The sequence below is a fragment of the Falco cherrug genome, chromosome 8 (assembly GCF_023634085.1).
Source record: "Falco cherrug isolate bFalChe1 chromosome 8, bFalChe1.pri, whole genome shotgun sequence".
Taxonomy (NCBI): domain Eukaryota; kingdom Metazoa; phylum Chordata; class Aves; order Falconiformes; family Falconidae; genus Falco; species Falco cherrug.
The window spans coordinates 35,517,196-35,537,178 of record NC_073704.1 but is presented as its reverse complement, the minus strand read 5'-3'; the positions used below and the strand labels follow the sequence as shown (position 1 = coordinate 35,537,178).

General features: G+C 39.7%; 1 long non-coding RNA gene across 1 annotated transcript in view; it reads left to right on the top strand.

The window, feature by feature from the left end:
- LOC129736627 (uncharacterized) overlaps positions 1-19,983 on the top strand; it is a 126,561-nt gene that overhangs the window by 6,804 nt on the left and 99,774 nt on the right. The window contains exon 2 of the long non-coding RNA XR_008733528.1: positions 13,084-13,212. This is a non-coding gene — a long non-coding RNA (uncharacterized LOC129736627). The remainder of the gene's footprint in view (positions 1-13,083; positions 13,213-19,983) is intronic.

The following is a 19,983-nucleotide window of genomic DNA, read 5'->3' as shown; positions in this document are numbered from 1 at the left end:
TTTTTAACATCTGCTGCTACCGAAGGAAAATATTAAAGTGAAACATGGTCTAACGCTTTAATAAACAGCTCTCTGTTATGTCACTGGCTGTTAAACCTAACATTTGAGATTAAGATCTTAAACTTTACTTTGAGGTTGCACAAGTAAATGAAAGACAGTACCAAATGAACTGAAGAGACAACAATAGCACGATCTCCAAATTCTGGGGTTGGCTATTCTCCTTGTCTCTCCGCTTGACAATCTGTAGACTTGTCTTGTATTTAATTATGTGCCTTTCCTAAAACTAGTAACTTCCTTCCCTTAAGCTGCAATTCTGTCATGGTGTTATTGATTGGGAATACATCACAATGTTCATAGGAAACTATTTCTGTCACTTATATTTACCAATCTTTAATCAAGTGAATTGCTTTTCTTCTCGATTACCACAAAAATCTTGTCACAAGAAAAAGCTTTAAACAAACATTGATAGGAATTTATCAACTAGATGATAGTTTTTGGCACGGCCCTGAAAGAGGAATGGTTCATAAGGTACAACACCATGGGCAGCATGACAATGCAGAGACAGGTATATACCACAAACCCTAGGTAATATTTTCCTTGCTCTTGGCAGGGAGGTGATCTTCCTGATGGGTTCTGTCTCCCTAGCAAAGCACTAAAGTCTCACTTTTAGCCACTGGCTATTGTCTGTTGTGGTAGCAGGTTATACTTTACCTTATTTCCCTCTACCTGACCTCCAGGCCTGGATCCTGTGTGTTACAGGGGAATTCTGAGCTTGGCTTCACAGTTAAAGAGTTTATAACTCCAGGTATTGTATTTGAAGCCCACCACACCCCTGGCAGATGTATCTAACTTCACCAGCAGCGGTAGGAGACTAGATCCCCTTAGCTCCTTTCATACTTAGCTGCAATGGGGGGCTCACCCAGGTGTGAGGCAAAGCTTAAGATTTAACTCAAAGGCTCCTCACCCAAAAAGATAGGAAGGATGTGACACCTTCTTGTGGGTTTAGGACACACCCTTGGGCAAGAAGTCCCATCAAGACCCCGCCTGGCTTTCTTCTTTGACCTTCTTGGAGTCCTGTTTAGAGGTTCTCTTCTCTGGTAGCTCCAGGTAACAGCACCGTGAGCCAATAGGGAAAACCAAAGGGGAACAGCACTTAAGGCTGTAGCATCCTGCTTAAGACCTCCAACTATTAAAGAAAAAAGGGCCTAATTATTATTTTTTTGTAAATGCTGCTTTAATGCTTCCTGGTTTGCCCTGCAGGGGAGCCAGGTTTAAATCTGTAGAGGGAGTAGATGTTATCTGGCTCATTGCTTACATAGTTGCTTTCAGCTGGTTGGTGGCAGAATCTTCTCTGCCTCTGTTGGGTTTAATTCTTGTTCTAGTTTCATTTCTGCAATCAGATTGATTTTGACAGAATGCCCAAGATGTGAATGAGAACCAAGTGTCTTCTGCTGTGTTGTGCAGAATTTGGAGAAAGAATCATTCCCCTGTTTGGGTGCGTCGTGATGTACACATCTGGTAGACAGAGAAGAGTAATGATACAAAGCAGCAGTACTAATAGAAAGTTTCACTATTAAAGTCTTTGACAAAGAGGAATTATTCTGTAAATGGCACTTATATACTATATATTATTACTTTCACAGTATAGTGGAGAAACTGAGACAGCGGGAGTTATGAATCAACCTAAACCACCCACTCAAGAGCAGGGATCCAACTCAAAATATGGGCAAACACTTAGGGCTTATCTGAAAAGAAGCAAATACGCTTTTTTCCTTGCTTATGTCCAAAACTGGTCCTCCTCCCTCACCCTCCTAGATTAGTAAACCTGATGCAGAACAAAATAGTTTAAAAGGTTATATTTAATCTTTAAATGTGCTTTCATATTCAACACAGATCATTTAGAACATGCAAGTGTATTAACTCTTTTCCCTTCCCCACTCAAATACTGGTTGGTTTTTTTTTCAGCTGAAATTCAAGCTACACAGTAATATTGAACAACTTTGATTATTTCAAGACTGGAGATGCATAAACTATAGTCTTAAAAGCTCTACCTAAATCTGCACAGCATTACTTTCAAGAACTAATTTGGGTGGGGAAAGTCTTATTTGAGGCATTAATATGAATTCTATAAGAAAAAGTGGACAAATAATCTTGTGCCAACCCAACTGTTGCTACTGCAAGCAAAAATATCTTTCTGATTTTCGTGAATGATGAACATCTGAAATGTTGATTTAAAGGGGGTGTGGGGGGACTTGTGCCACTTCCTGTAGTTTAATAATTTTTACTTTGCATTCTAAATGGACAGATGCTTGAGAGAGAGACTAGAGAATTTTAATAGTATGCCGCCTCTTTTTCTAATATTTTCTGGATAGTACTGTATCCATAATCCCGATGTGTCGTATTATTATCTGTGATAGCAGAGTCTATGTTCTCTCCCATTTCGCTTGGTAGAACTGAGTGCAGATGAATTAGACTGGTGGAATGGCATAAAACATAGGAGAGTTATGAACCTTTTAAGTAGGAAATTCATGAATGTTTTTTAATTTACATTTTTATTATGTTTCTGGCAGACGGAAGAATTAGAAATCAGTGTGTGACAGCCAGTCTTCACACTGAGAAACTGGAGTAAGCGCTGCCAGTACCTGACTACATGGGGGAAGGACAGAGTAGCTCTTTCCCCCACCGCACAGCAAAAGCCTTTCACTCTTAATTGTGTCTAATGTGGATTACCATTAGATGTATATATATGTGTTTGTGTGTGTGTGTGTATACTGCAATGTATAAAGAAAGACACTGAGAAGAAAGGGAGAGAAGGCTCTTTTCTTCCACATCAGGGTCTTCAAACAACTCATTCCTGGCAGCATCCTCACTTTCAGTATATTTTATTGTACTTTATCCTGCCTTATTTTTTTACATGACAAGTGTTCCTTTGATTCTCTGGAAATCAATCTGTATTGGATTTCACTTTAGGTAATTTCTTCAGATACTCAGCATCATTTCCCCCAGTTTATTTCTTTTCAGCCTGTTGTCAATAACCTAATCAATTCCTCACTGTCTCTAGTGTTAGTATACGTCCCTCAAACTGGTGTAGATAGTCATTCCTTCCCATTTTAGTCTCCTCTTTGTCATTGTTTGAAACTACTATGAAGGGACTTGTTAATCGTTTCCCACCAAGTCAATACTTTAATCATCTTTGCTGCTATTGTCTGAATTCCATCAAATTTGTCTCTATCCTTTTGGCCCAGAACTAAATTCAGTGTTTGAGATAAGATTGCACTAGAATTGCAGAGAAAAAAGAAGTGAAGGACTGTTTGGTATGCCGACACTGTTCAGTGTTCTGTCACCATCTAAGGAAATATGGATGACGACAGAACATCTTTCATTTTTAATGTTTTCATAATAGTTTTCTTGGCCATAACCTGAAGATGGAGTTTAATCGATGTGTATCTGCTCCTTTTAATTTTACGGATCCCACAGTTCTATATGCTCTGTTGTGTAAGACTAAAGTGAACTTGAATTGGCTGGGGAAATCTCCCTGGAGTTTTTCTTTATGTATACTCATTGATGTATAGAGAATATATCCCACAACAAAACTGAAGGTAGTAGAGCTGAATCATACCCTGTTGCCTTTCTGCTGTGAGCATGAGCATGAAGGAGAGATGTCACTGAAGTGTATTTGGGAATGCTGGAGCTGAATTCCTTTGAGTCTGATCCTTGGATGATGTAGGTCGGCTGAAATGAAAGTAGACTTTGGAATTCTGCAAAGACTGAACAGCTGGGGGGGCAGCTGAAGGATTTTAGAACCCACCTTTACAGGAACTAAGTTGGTTCTGGCACCTCCAAATCCAGCTCCGGTGCCACATTTATGCGTCTTGTCTGTAGCAATGAACAGAGGTGAGTCCAAGGAACTGCAGCTGTAGTTAAACTGGCCAAACTGTACAGATTTACAGGACTCTGTGAAGGTATTTGCACAGCAAAATTAGTAAATAGATGAAGAATTTTTCTGATAAAAACATGCGCAGGGTCCTGTGAGGAAAGCACCCAGAGCTGCTCAGCCTAATGAGGCTGCGTGTTCTTGCGCTGCTCCTGTGCTATAGTCTATTCTCTCAAACCAGGGGCTCAGTTCTGGTTTGGCTGGCCCTAGAAGAGACTGATGCTGTCTTTCCCCTTTTTTTCTTCCCCAGGGTGTGGACTTCAGTCGTGGTGGGGTGGAGGAGCTATTTTCAGATTATGCAGATAGACGAGTTGAGCCCTTTCTCAGTTACCCTCTTCCCAGGCTGTGAAGGGATGACATATATTTCACTGTACCTTATCTTCCCTCATTTTTTATAGGACAGAAAGAGATTACAAGCTTGATTCAGCTTCTTTTCCAGGCTGTTCTTGTAACTAATACCTTCACTATAAAGTTACTGCCTGTAATGTAAGGATAGGCCCTGGCCCACTGGGAGTATCTGTACAGCAAGGTGAAATGTGAGACACCATGTTACAACCCACAAAGTCCCACATGCGTTAGAAGCAAATTCTGCAGTCTAAACATTGAAATATTCCCTCTGATGTGAACGACTTTGGTTATCTAAGGAGGTTGTGCTGAGCTGGGTGCTGAAGATGTTACTAGTAACTGAGGAAATATTTTTACAATACTTTTTTTTTTATATTGGGACATTTCTTTTGAGCCACGTGAACATTTTGAAGAGTCACCCAGTGCTCTGTGGAGTAAAACCAGATGTCTGTACACTATCACTAAGTTAACATGATTTTAATAATTCCTCATATGTATAAGCTGGCATACATCAGTAAATAAATGCAACTTCCATTCCTTTCATCTCTGCTGCCAGGGAAGACCAAACCAAGTAGCATTCATTTGGGACACTTCATCTCACAGAACTGCTTTTGTTCACCAAAAATGTCTGTAGCAAAATATGTTTTTTGTGCACAAACTACAGAATGAGTGAATGAGAAACAAGAGAGGTGATAGTGACAAAACCTCCAAAGTATATTCAGTCTCCAGTGTCTGATGGGCTTGCATTCAGATCACCGAGCCATCCTGTGACCCTTGCGGCCATCATCCCTTTTGGCAGTGCAGGTGGAAGAGGAGGAGTGTGCACAAAGAACTGATGATTTTTAGTGGTCCCTCTGGACTATGATTAGGACAGATGGGCAGGCAGAAGAGATGCAGACTGAAATAAATGCATCTGTCTCAGAGAAGAAGGCTTCTTTAGGCACATTTCACAAGCTCATAGTTTCAAAAATTGAGTTGGCAATCCACCATTGCTTACAACAGAGACCCTGATGCAGGTCTTACATGTACATTTGAAATTCTTGGATTTTCTTGAGTAGTGCCTTGATTTACATTAATGAAACAAAAATTAAAAGAAAACACAAATCAAACGGAGCAAATCATAGGAACTTGACTGTGTATTTTAAATCCATCCCACATTTAGCTGTCTGTCAGATTCAGATGTTGGATTTAATTGCATGCATTTTTCTGAACATTGCAACATATTAGTTGAATACATATGAAATTGGTATGTTATCTTTAATGTCCTCCTAAACTAGATGCCACTGCCTCTGATGAAGATTTATAATTCAGTGTTTGAAACCTAATGAGATTGCTGTTTGTCTCCTGCCAGCCAGTCTTTTTACCATGAGAAACAACTAGCTCTAATAACGACGTACTAGGTTACAGAAGTTGCATCCATTTGATGCCAGAGGCGTCTGTTGGGATATAAATGGGATGTTTATTTTTGACCCTCAAAATCTCTACATGACCTTTTAGGTCTGTGAATAGTAACAGTGAAATTTCCTCAGGTCCTGGAGTTCAGCTTCTCTGGGTGCCTGGAACTGCCCATTCCTGACCTAAGCTTGGCTGTGGCTCCCAAGGGAGACAAATGTGTGTTGAAGACCCCAGAGGCAGCTGATGCTGTTGCTGTGTTCAGAGCATGCCTTTTGCAGATTAACAGCCTAGGTTGCAAAACATCGCTGAAAGAGGCTCAATGGCTAAGGGAATATATCTTTACCATATATATATATAACCTATATCACCTAATTTATAACAGTATCTAGTAAAAAAATAACATTAGAAATTCACCCAAGGAATGGGAGCTTTGGATCTAATGTTTTCTTCAGCCTGAATAGCCTCAGTCTTGCTTGACTATCTCTTTCTCAGATACAGTTCTTAAAACATTCAGAAGGTTTTTATTTCAGTGCAGGAGCTAAGGATACACAAACACCATTGTCATAATCTGTTTTTTATTGATGATAACACTGTAATATATCCTGTTCTTCCATGCTGTCCTGACAACAGATTCATGCTTTCTGTCTGCTTATCTTTCATCATTTTTGTCTCAATAATTTTATTGCATGGTATGAATGCTTCGTATGTCCCATAAAAAGCAAACAGGGGAGGGTAATCCTTTGACCTTTCCAGCATTCTTTGGTGTAATTTACTGGCGATTCTTCTCCTCCCTGCAGCATGGCCCTGAAACCCCATGATAAAAATGGACAGCCAGTCCAAACAGAAAATGCTGAAAAGGTTAAAGCTTTGATTATGTTAGTCTATAAATGTTCATAGCCTTTTTTTTTTTTTTTTCCCCTGAAAGAAAATGAGAGCTGAAAATGGCAGTGGATGAATCATGCTTATTACAGAATACGGAAATTATATTGGTTCAGCCCGTTCTTGTTAGTGCTGAAAGAACGTAATCTTATGCCCTCTCATTTTATGTCACTGCAACCCACCTTATCCTCTTAAATGAATGCATGCATCCTTTTAATTAACCTGGTGAGATACTGAGATATAAATCTTTTAAATGCTTCTCATGCAATTCATCTTGACAGCTGTCGTAGTAATAACATCTTTAATGCCGTATTCTTTATTTTCTGATTTATTGAAATTCCTGGTATTATTTTGAACACACTGATAGGTTTGCTAGATTTAAGCCCTTAATCTTAACTTGTTTAAATCCTAGAAGCAATGCTATAGAAAGCTTTACTGGTTATTTAGTTTGCTGAATAAATGGAAGATTATCTTGCACGAAGAAAGCATAAATGTATTTTGAAAACTGTGGTTGAAACAAGGGTTGCATTTAGTAGCTGAGATGCTTTATTTTAAATGCTGTGTTTCTAGAACATTGTACTAAAAGTCTGTCCTATGCTGCAAGTGATCACCAGTCAAAAATTGCATGAGACTATCCTATGTGCTCTACTGCTTCCCTTTCAAGGGGTGAGGTGAAAGCAGGAGAGATTCTCAGCATTTTACTCTCAAGTTAGTCAACCCTCCTCAGTTTCTTTGTAAACTGCTGTGTGTCAGTGTCACTGTGATTAATTAAAATCACAACAAAGATGAGAAGGTTCCTTGTCTAGCTCTGGTCCTTCCTGTACTTCCTTGGGGCTACTTTACCCTGGCCTTGTGGGTGACCACTGGACAGTTTTCAACCAGAGCTAAAGGACCATTGAACAGAGAGTGTTTTGGGTCCCAAAAGAACTTGCAAGGCATGGCTGGCTCAGTGTGGTGCCTCTACAGTTCCAATATCTTTTGGAACAGCTTGAGGGGTTGTAAGAAATTTGAGGTGAATCAAAATCAATTATCCCTCAGGAAAACAAAAGAGAACTAGGAAGGAATCTCTTTCTATCTAGATATTTTCTGACTGACCTGACATATTTTTTTAACATAATTTCCCAAAGCCAGTCAGAATATCTAGACATGTAGGCAGAATGCTACAGCAGTGCTGCGTTTGCTGCCTTGTAAGTCCCATAGTATTCTACTTATCTAAGCATTTTAGGTTCCTGCATTGGAATTTTTCTAATTTAATTAACTCATTAATGCTGGCACATGGCACATTCTCCTTCCCTCTCCACAGAAATGTGGCTTGCTTATCCAAATAGCAACCTAATCCAGTGGGTGTGAATGTGCAGCATATACGTTAGTGCTAACAAACTGCTGACCAGCCTAAGCAAATACCTGGGAGTACTGGGTATTAGGCAGGCATGCCCTGCTTATGGCATTGCTATGAAATACATTATGGGCAAAACCAAAAACCATTTAGCTAAGTTTCAGGTTGCAGAAATGCCGATGTCGCTGTAGTGCTCTGTTTCCCAAGTGCTGAAGTTTGAAACATCATCTCAAAAGAGAATTTTGGAATTATTTTTCCACTTTATCACTTGAAATCATGAGCAGGTTAAGTAGCGCGATGGGGAGAGATAGGATTGTGGTAATGAAACCATTTTCATGGATCACTTTTTAATTACTAGGCAGAATTTTCTCATCTTTTGTGAAGGTGGGTTTTTTTGCTGTTACTGCTCTGACGCTTTGAACACTCTACCATTTAAAAGAAAACCACCAAAGGGAAATACTCAAACTAGTGTTTGTGGCTGGTCTATACCTGGGAAGATAAATGTAGTGATTTTATAGACCTGAACAATCTATGATCTGTTGAATACACATGAATTCTTAATTCTGGAATCTTTTTTTTTCCTTCCAGTTCTGAAAAGGCCCAGACAAACTGTACCATACTTATTTACCCCTTTTCCTACAAAGACCACAACAAAAGGAAGCATACACACACTTGTGTTAGCACCAGAGCCAGCAAAAAACCACAGCTGGACAATGACAGATTCAGTTAAATTCGATTAAGTTCTTAGGAAACTGAATCACTCCGGAGATTGGTAAGGAGATAAAAAAAATCTGTCATTTTTACATCACCTGTTCATTCTAACTAACATTTGTATTGATGACAATCTTTACTTTCTCATAGCTGCTTCCTGACCTATGCTACTGATAGTATTTTCCTTCTTTCATTGCTGAGGGATAATATCAGTTCTGCTTATTCCCTTTCCATCTTAAAGTATGGCAGGGCTATCAGGGTAGAAAAAAGGTAGTCGCTGTGTAACTTTGGCCCCATTCCATTACCCAGTAGTGGGATGTCCACATCATAAAACCTGTCCTGTTGTTAACACCTCAGAAAGACAAGCAGCCTGCAGAGGGGGAGTACCTTGCTGCCCTACGGGTGTTTTGCCTGCTGGCAGCGTTAAGGTGTGCAAAGCACAGGGTGGGGAGGCTGCATTACATCTATCCTGAATTTAAACAAAAGGACACTAGTTTGCAGAGCTGTCATTTTTGTCATGTGTCATAACTGCTAAATTTATACTCATTTGTAAGAGACAGAAAAATAATTACAGTCCCTTTCCAGTTACCAAAGAGATATACTGTGTGCTAGTTCCCAGCTGGCATATGTTGGCATAGCTCTGTTGAAATGTAACTGCAGTTTCAAACTGTCTGAAAATATCTTGGATGCTTATCTAAGGAATATAATGTTATACGTGTTCATCAGCTAAAGCAATATACATCAATCATCCTTTGTAACTACTAGAAATGAAGAAGGTAGTATAATCCAGGAAATTTCTTGCATAGATTTTAGAGAGTGCTTTTCTATGTTAATCACACCATTTCTCCAGGGCATAGTTTTAGAGCCGTCTCCCGAAGTAATGAACATTCTTGTATTGAGTACTAAAAATACTGCACTTTAGGATATATAATCAAGCTGATGCCTCTGGCTTGCTGGCTTTATGAACAGTGAGGATATACCGTATTTTAGCAAGATCCCACTTAGGTCTTCCCCTGAGAGCTTTTTCTGTGTCCATACAAAACCTTCTTCCTGAGCTCAATGCAAAACTGAGAAGCCAGTAGGCAAACATCTGGGACCTGCATTCTGATAGACTGATCCCCATATACTTCTCGAGGATACAAGCTTAATCACCGAGTGCCTCTAACTTCAGTGCCTTCCCCAATGTGCTCAACATAGATGAACTCAATAGTCCCTTAGAGAAGAGTCCTACAGTGAAAAAATTTCCTGCAGCACAAAGAACTGTAAGATGTGCCCCTAAAGATTTAGCAACGTGCATATGTGAGTGTATTATCAGTGAAGACACCATAAATCAGAAGTGACTTTGCAATAGTTCACAGTTCAGCCGAGCTAAATGGGACAGTCAGAGTCTGAATGCTGATCACTGGGGTCTCTGCTGTAAAGATATCGACAAGCAAAGTGGTCAGGGAAGGCGAATAAATTTCTAGTCTGTTCTCTTGGTAACACAAGAATAGTATTTCTGATGATTGGGCAAACTGGTTCTCAGTGCTTTTGCATTTCAAGACTGTTCCATCTGGATGAGCATTCTCCTCCGCTGAGTTTCCCAGTGGATGTGTTAGCTCTGTTTTGAATTGTTGTTAGTCTTTTGGTGGGTCTCAGAAGAAGAGAGATTTACCTGGGAGGGTCATTTTTTCTCTGTGACAAGCAGTACTATGCACAAAAATGACCATTCCAAGATGGAAACTTGTTCTCTTTTTGTTAAGTACTTCACTCTGATGATTCGTTTTCTTTAAAGGCTTCCCGAGTTGGGTGCTTTGAGGCACCAGCGTATGTAGGAACAGGTGATGTATTGAATTGTCTTGTGTTATAATCACCTTTGATTCAAAACTGGGTTTTCCAAGTGGGTTCAGCCGTAGGTTGTTAACTCTTCAGGAGAGATTTGTGACAGCTTGCTAATGGTAACATGCCCAGAGATTTTGGTTTCCGTGGCGTGTAGGGGGGAAGGAGTGGAGTCTGCAAATCTGAAGCTGCTTCAACAGTACATGAGTAGGGCCACGTACTGTGCTAGGTAGGGCTACAGTAAATCCGCTGCTTGAAGTGCCCAAGGCAGCATAGCATTTAAGCTGTAGGAATAATTAATAATAATCCTTTCTCCTTTTACTTCTAAACTGGAATCTGGAGTGCATCCACCAAATACCTGCAGACAGAAACTTCAGGTATTTGTTCATATTAAATACTTGACCTTCTATGGGGATAATTGGCTCCAACTGTAGTCTCACTTGCTCGCTCCTAAGTGGTTCTGTGTTCACTGATCAATAAAGACTCCCTTGGTGGAAGTCATGCTCTCCAGGCATGATAAATGCACAGAAGAATGATATAAAGATTACATAAGGTCTTTCTTTTGCTAATTTCTGGCATAATCACAAGAACAGTGTAATACCTTTCCTCTGTGTTTGTTCAAATCTATGGTGGTATTTCTTTTGAGACATGATAGCTAATCAGGAAACAATGATAATGATGCGATAGCACACTATTCAGATTCCTTATTAGCTGAATTAAATAGTGTGTGTAGCTTTTGGATCGGTAGCTATAAAAAAGAAGCAAGGGCTTACAGGTAAACCTGGAAAAAAGCCACAAGGCAGGAATGATCACAATGCAATAACTAAGATTTTCCTACTATTGTGTGTATATGTTCTTATTGTATGTGTTCTTTAGATGTGTATAGAGGCTAATTTTTATCCATTTTGGAGAAAATGGCATGAATTGTGGTCTTGCCTAAGTGTAAACCAGAAGTACAAAACAAGTATAGGAGATACCAGGTGGTGTTTAATAGAAGGCTGAATTTCCACTGCATGGCTTGATAGCTGGGCCAATTACAGTTTCCCCGTGGGAAGTATTTTTCAAGAGCAGTCCCGGCTGTGATGCCCACATTGTACCTGATGATCCCAGTGTGTGCCTCTGGGAGCCCTCTAAATTCCAGCTGGTTTCAGAGGCTCAGCCTGGGGCATCCCGCTCCCCTTGTGGGCAGCCTGTGCTTGGCTCACGTTCAGGCTCCTGCGTGCCCTCCTGGCAGAGCACTGGGGACAACCTGAGGAAAGAGTTGCCGTGGTTTTATCTGCTTCGTATCGCCCCAGCAACAGATGGGAGTGTTCACAGGTGCATGAGAAGTCAGGTCTATCCATAGGCATGCAAATATATCTGGAGGGCACATGCAAGGCTTCGTTTGGGAATGCCAGCTGTGTTACCCTACAGCCAAGCCCAGTGGTATTTGTGCATCACCTGGCTGTGACTGAAGGTGCTGTTCACATTAAGTAAACAAGGATCAGAAACAGACAGATTTGTCTTTGTTTTTCAGTGAAGTGTGATGTATCTAGGTTTAGCATTAAGTAGCACTGTATGAATATCTCAATCTTACTAGAGTTATGTTTCTAAATAGGCTTCCACATCAAATCTTGCCTAAAAAATGGGGACAAATTCTTGTAGTGAAAGCTTTTTGTCCTTAATGGGAGTTAGCCCGGATTCAGAGATACGGGATGTTGCCCTGCGATACAGTAAATGCAGTCACTATGAGATGCAGGAGAAAATTCCTGTATTTGGCTCTGTATCTATGAGTGTATCTGTCTACCTTAACTTAGACTAGATTCTGATTTCTGTTACTGTTCTGCTGCTTTCTGTAAATCCTGAATAAATTCATTAGCTTTGCCCATGTTCCTGAATCACACACAATAAATATTACCTTAAAATGCAAACTAAAACTTTAAAATACACATATCAGGAACATTTAGGAAAAGAGTGTGCTGGTAGCTGTTACTTGTACCTGCAGCTTGGTTTTAGTAGAAACCACCAGCCAGGAATAACCAAACCCTACAAAACTGAAAAGACTAATTCCGTCTCTGCTAGCTTTATGGGGTGAAGTTGCCCAGCCGCTCTGTACAGGCAGTGGGACTGTCTGATTATCACAGCAGAATCTTTGACCTTAAAAACTTAAGGAAAGTGCTGAGGGCATTAATCTCTCATTAAGGATAATGGGAGTTGAAAGCTTTTAGAACTCTCCAGGATTAAGTCCAAAATTTGTACATCATAGTAGCAGCGCAGATGTGCCAACAAGCAAGCAGGGCTTGCTGAGGAGTGCAATTAATGTGAACAGAACTGTTTCCCTCCCTGCCTCCCCCTCCCCAGCCCCAGGTAACTCATTGGCTCTGCAAATCCTGCTGCAAGCCCAGTCCAAAAGAGACTGTGTGAACATGGGGTGTATTGGTAAAGACAGTAGTAGCAGATTTTCATTTATTTATTTATTTTAAATTTGAAAAGTGACCCAAACATATTGGAAATATTTCTGTCTGGAGAGTTTAGCTTTTTTGGCACAGAAAATTTGTTCCTGGAACACAGCCTACTATAGGCACAAAGTCATTAGCTGCTGGGTTATTGCAAAGTTAATGATGAAAAGACAGAAACTGCTAAGTAGGATATTGAAATGTGCACTTAATTATTATTTTTTTTTCAGTGACTCTGGAAACAGTCTGACTTTTCTAGTTGATCAAAAGAAAAACAAATAACCTCAGCTATGGAGAGAAAAAGACAGCTACAAAAAAGGGAAATTGGGAAAAGACTTTCTCTGGACAGCAGTCTTGTGGTAAGAATGAATATTTACTCCATTTACTGAATATACCTTCTGTCATAAAATATAGTTGTTAAGAGGCAATACTCATAATGACGTACATTTTAAAGATGTTAATCTATACATCACAATATCACAATCTTTAGTGATTTTTAAGATTCTCCAAAGCAAAAGTACTGGAGGAATTTTACAGCATCCTAAATAGAAACTTGTTGTCATATAAAAGCATGTCCCTAAATTCATTTGATTTACACAAGAAAGGAATCCAGACAAATGTACCAAAAATGTAATTAAAATCCTACTGAGCCTCTGAGTGATCACTGTATTCCTTTATACTTAGCCCATGAGAGCTGTAGGTAGCTGAGGTCATTTAATCAGAAATGCTTGTTTTACAATTGAGTATACTAAGAAAAAATTAGTTGACTATAGCGAATGCATAAACTACTCTAATATCACCTGAAATATAAATGCCACATACTGTAAAATAATTGGGTTTGCTATACATAGGATTTGAATTGTGATTTGTATTCTAGATTTATTTCTAGTTAATTATTTCAAACAATGACTGAGATTAACAAGGAGTTTTTATAGCTGTACTATAGATACACGACTAGAAAAAGGTCATAGGTGTTGAACAGTTGTATAAGAGGATAAACATGCCGATGTCAAGTACTCAGCATGCTAGTTAACAAATACTGAAAGAAGCAAAGCCGAGAGAGCCAAGGAAACCCATTGAAATTCGTAGAAGTTGTCTTCTGAGGAAGTTTGGTCCTGGGTGTTGATAACGGAGCTGCCTCTGGGTTTTTTTGAGTACTCATATGGCTGGGACTGGTGCTGGGAACTGCTGGAAGCAGGTGGATTTGGCATTGGTAGCTACCAGGGCCACCTGTGAACACTGGTTTGTCTCCTTGCATGAAAGCCACAAAATATTAAACTTTGCCCAGTGCCACTCATAAATAATAAGTCAAATGATTCATGAAGCAGTACTTGGTTAGAGGGAAAAAAGAACAGCAGCAAGGTAGCAGGACACCAGGGAATAAGCAAGCACTCCCTTCCCAGAATGTACCAACACTCGTTTGAAGTCCTCATCTCTGACGACCTCTTGAGCAGATACTTCTAATGTCCTGTGACATCTCCTTACTCACAGGTAGTGACTGTGGGACCCCAGAGCCCTGTTGCCTGCTATGCTGGGCAGCAAGGTCTCATCCATGCCTGCACTAACCCCATCACCTGAGCTGCCCACAGCCCCCCCTGGCTAGCTGCTCCTGCCTCACCTGCACCGTGGCTTGCTGTTGATATTTGCTCCACCGAAAAGGCTACAAAGACCTCCTAGAAAATAGAAACTCTTCTGTCCCATCTCTTTGGTCTGAATTCTGTATCCCCATGCTGTAATGTAGCCCTAATTTGTGGTGACCATTTGTCTCGGACAAATTTGAAATGATTAGTCTACCTTGATTTTTACACATAATTACAATTATGTAATTTCCTTCCATGCAATACTTGTGCTTTGGGCTTTGGTTTTTTTTTCAAAGTAAAAAGCCCAGTGACATGCTACAAGCAGTGAATAGGGACAGAGCAGGTTTCAGTCTATGCACTGATGCCTTTCTTGGTCTGCTGTGCTCTGCAGCAGGGGTGGGGGAGGCAGTCCCTCCCCCCCAGGTCCCAGCTGCTCTGCAGGCCCTCAGGGGCTCTGCTTTTCTCCTTAGGTCTGAGCTAGAAGGTCTTCACTGCTCACGTAGTGTCAGCTGGCCGGTGAGGAAATGTGCAGAGCATGTTTCAAAAGGGGTCTGTTCTTTTCCTTAGCTTTGAAATGGCACTCTTTATGATGAGGATGAATTACATCCCCTTATTTTGAAATAAAAATAGTTAGAGAGAAATAAAAGTAGTGAAGAATAGTGAGTCCTCCTCCAGACCCTGAAGCTGATCTCAGAAGCTTAACGAGAAGCTGTCTAAGCTCCCTCCTGTTCAGGCCTTGCAACTCAGTGCTCTGATGGTGAGAAGTAGTTCTTTTCAGGTTGTTCAGCCGGCAACAAAATGTGCCTTCTCAGCTTGCCTGTACTCAACAGGCCACGTCATGCTCCCAGAACTGTTAAAACTGTTTCAGTTGTCTTCTAGCTTGTGGGCAGAGGAGGTAGGTTTAGTATGAACTCACAATTTTATCTAATATACTCAGAGTCAAACAAAATCTGGCAGGTTTTTTATGCTCAGAAGTGTGTTTATTCCCAGGGCCAAACTTTGTTACTAGTTTTAGGGATGCACACCCCTGAAATAGACTCCAGCCTAAATCCTGCAGCTAGAATGTACTGCTGCAATCCAAACAATCAGCCAAGAACTGTCAATATTTATCTGGAGAAAGAAACCCTCATAGAAACTGGGGACTGAAAGCTAAGGGAAACGCTAGCAATTGTGAATTTTGCACAAAGATATTGCTTAGTATGGCAAATCAGTACTGGTTTTCCCTACAAGTTTTCACCAAGGTAATGAACTAGACAGCCTTTACTTAATGCATTAAGATAAAACTTTGCTTTTCCCTGAGGTGACATGGTCTGTTGTGTGGACAGGACCAAGGAACTAGGTATTTCTGGCTTCCAGTCTCACCTGCTGCTAGTTTAGACTTCATTTATAGCCAAGACATTGCTCTATGCTTAATTCTTACCCTTTCCTATTGGTAAGGGGGGAGCAGAGAGAGACATTTGCCAATGTCATAAGGAATATTGTGTGCATAACACCATCGGAAGTGCTTTGTGTAATAATTAGCACTACCTGCATGTTAAAATGCCCATAAGGACTTAATTAGAGGGCAAACAGAAACTGTCGCTGTATGAGAAGGTGATACTTTATCCCTGCTCTTCAGCAAGTGGTAAGTAGGGTGGGAGACTGTACGGAGCTGAAAAATGGTCTTCAGGCAGTGGCTTGAGGTTGATAAATTTATGCCGATATGTGCCAGTTGAAGATCTGTGGCTGATTAGCTCACATTGGTGTGAATGTGTTGAAGGAAATGTGCAAAGGAAAGAAATGTTGCAGTATTTCAATATTTTGAACATATCAACTCATCACACCATGAGGCTGACACACCCAGTTATAAAACAATGTTTTCTGCTATGCGTGGCGTTTACAGGTTATGCCTGCCTGGAGAATTTCTCAGGGCATGCGTCTGTTTGCAATATTCCTGTATTACAGGTCAGTGTCTATCAAAGCTTTATGTAGAGTAGAATATGTATAACTAGATTAGAGAGTGCCATCCATACATTTAATTAGAAACATGTGAGCACTGTTCATTGTTTAATGCCAGCTATTATTTCATAACAAACTGGGAGAGAGATTTTGAGATTCAAGTGCCTTCAGTGGCCTGTTAGTAAATCACGCCGGATGCCTTGTGACTCCATCAAATTCAACTGGGCAAAACAAAGCACTTTGTGTTCCTCTTATCTTCCCCGAATTCCTATTCTATCATGCCTGCTCTTAATTGTTGCCTTCATATCGTATGTCTCTCTTCGTTACCACTGTTTCCATTCTGTTACCAAATTCTGAGCACTGTGTTTTAGTCCAGTCCCCTGCCTGTGTGAGTCCTTATGTCTCTCTTCTCATATCTCTTCCCAAAGGTTTTGCATTTAACCTCTCGGGCATTCAGGGCTGGACACTTTGCTTGGAAAATCTGGCCTTGATTTGCTCAAAAATGGTTTCTTCTTGTTTGGTGGAGTCTTCCAGCTTTATCGTATCTCAGAAAGAATTCCTATTTCTGCGTGTTTAGAGGAAACGTGTTTCTACTTTTGTACTCTGGACCATAAGATACAAATAGGCGTTTCTGATAACATTCCTCACCCTGCCTGGCTGTGCTGCTTTTCCCATCTGCATTAGATTGTAATCTTCCTCTGGAATGTTTTTTCCATGATTTAATCTGTAAGTATTGCATAGTGGTGTTTAAACAAAAAAAAAAAAATCCCTCTTCCTGTCTCATCCCTTAAATTCTGAATATATAGGCTATGATGGTATTTGATGGAAGAGCAAGTAAAAGAAAGAGTTTTTTTCTGAAAAAAGAAACATGGCTTCAAACTCTTTAGGATATGGATCTGGGCCTTCAAAATATGAACATAAATTTCATTAGTGTTTTGTCTTCAGGCCTATCCCATCAAGCAATGAGTTTTTCAGGCTTCAGATGAGGAGGATTCATTTCAGAAACAGCCTTCAAACAACATGCCAGTGAGAAATTTCATAGTCATTAAAACACTCTTCCTTACACCACAGGCACAGTAACTTTTTGATTTTGATCACCTTAGATAAAGGAGAAGAGTTCAGAGTTGTTTCATCTACTACTCTACCCCTTTTCAGCTGGTGCCTTGGGGGAATAAGCTTTACAGTGGGGGAAAAGAAACCTTTTAAAAATTAAAAAATATGAATGCACAAATACTTTCATAGAATGTGCTTCATAGGTCTTTTTTTTTTTTAAGTGAGTGATCTTGGGCTTCATGAATATTTGAATTAATGCTTTACTGGAAGTTGGTAGTTTGAAGCCATGTATTTTAACAAGATTCAGAATCCTACTGCTGTTACGAAATGCCAGATAATGCAACAGAGGAATCGATCCAGCTGCTGCCCAGGTCAAAGGGGAGTCTTGTTGTTTGCTTCAATGAAGTTAGATCCCTATCAGCTTTTAGTCATAAGGTTGCAGGTATTATTCCAGAAATCTCTAGTACAGCCAATGGCTCTTATTGCTCTGTAGGTTTCCAGTATCGGCAACAGGTTGGAGATTTATTACACACCCAGACACTCATTGAACTTTGCAGACAAAGCAGGTAAGCCTGCAGTGACAATGATGTTTTATAGCTTTATATTCAGGTAAAACAATTACAAAATATTAATTTCATCACAATTCTTACAGGTAATCCTCTCAGATCTGTTAAGAAAATAATACCTTTGTAATTTGCGCCTGATATTTAAAAACTAAAATATACCACCAAGGAGGATATATTTTTTACAGTTTCAATCTAATTTTATTCTACCGTATTGTTTCATCTGTTGATCAAGTGGTGCTACTGTATTTTGGTTGTATAAATTTTTCTTCTGCAAATTGATTGCAATCAAAACACCACAACTCTGAAAATCAAACTGGTTTGAGATAGGAGGACTAAAGATCTCTGATTCTTTTTTGGTTCTAAATAACAGATGTCCATCCCATTATGTTGTTACAATATTAGTGAAGATATTTTATCATATATGCAATTATAAGATAAGAATATAGACAACAGTTGCTGAGCAAGTTGGAACTCTATGTGCTTCTGGATTGATGTGTAAGAAATGAAGACCAAAACCATTGCTGTTATTGCTGCAGTACTTCTGTTTAGGATTAAAACAAACTGCCAAATTCATAAAGTTGATGGAATATATTTATTTGGAATACATGGCTTAGCTGTCACATACCTCCATGTCAGATTGTTTTCTGTTTAGACTGGGATATATGGCTGTTAAAAGAGAAACATCTTTTTGAAGAATATTCTGCCTTATTTTGTGACTTAAATCCTTTAGGTTTTGTTTAAAAAAAAACAGTTTTATAAAGTGAAATCGTGTGAATATTTCATGATTTAAAATTTTTTCATGAATAATTTTTTCATGTTAAATCTTTCATTTCAGCATATGTACTTGAAAACAACTAGTGAATGAAACTGAGTAAAAACAGGGTGGAAAGGGATTTTTCTGTATTCTTTTTTCACTTCAGACTGAAGCATATGAAGAAAATGAATATGAGAACACAGGAAAAGAAAAATTCTCCTTTAATAGAATTAAAGCACATATTTCCTTAATATGGGTATAATGAAGACATTTTTGATGTGACAAGGTTTCTTTGGTAATGTTTGTGTTTTATTATTTGGTATGTGGGGGAGACAGCTTAGGGAATGCTATTAAAAAAGCTGGTGAAAGGATTGATTGTATTTCAGGTTTTCCCTACAGAGGTTCTTCAACAAAAAGAAAAATGGAAAAAAACCAAACCCCAAACAGACCCAAAGCAAAGCTTTTAAGTAACTTGTGTAGGATGGAGGAGTGTGTTAAAAGTATCACTGCCACCAGGGCCACATTGGCTACTCCATTTACTGGGGTGCTCTTTGAAAATAATAAAAGCCCTATCCTCTGCCTGATCCAAACTGTCCAGTTGTCTCCCAGACCCTTTTGATCAGGAGAAAGTCAATGTTTCAAGCTGTGCTCTTTATTTGTGTGGATAATTCCCAGCCTGACTGCACACGTGGTTGGCCCTTACAGCTGTGGTGGCATTTAGCTGGGGAGACTTGAGAACAGAGTATCTTTTTGAAGCAGCCAGCTTTTATCAAAGTAAAAGTTTTTGTTTTATTTAAAACGAGGCTTTTACTTCTGAAAGCAAGCTGTGGTAAAGTGCTTCTCTGGTGGGTTGTGAACTGTGCCCTGCTGCTTTCATTCTGGTCACACGCTCCCGTGGGGCCCTGTAGGATTAGCTTTAATGACACAACTTTCTTGTAATAAGGGTAGCAGTGTAATATAATGAGTTGTACTGGGGCGTGGGAGTAACACCTTCATCTAGCCTACCTGCGGTTGTATCAGCATCACCTGCAAAAACACTAAGTTGAGTCGGAGACCTTTGTTGAGATCTGTGCCTGCATTATCAGTGAGTAACGCACAGGGCTGGGAGCCAGGTGTTTGGGGGTTAAGTCCAATGTCTGTGACCTCTACTCAATTTCTAACTCAATTTAATACATTTCTAATTCAGTTTTCCCATCAACAAATTGGACGTTATAGTAATTTCTTACCTCGTAAGTATTC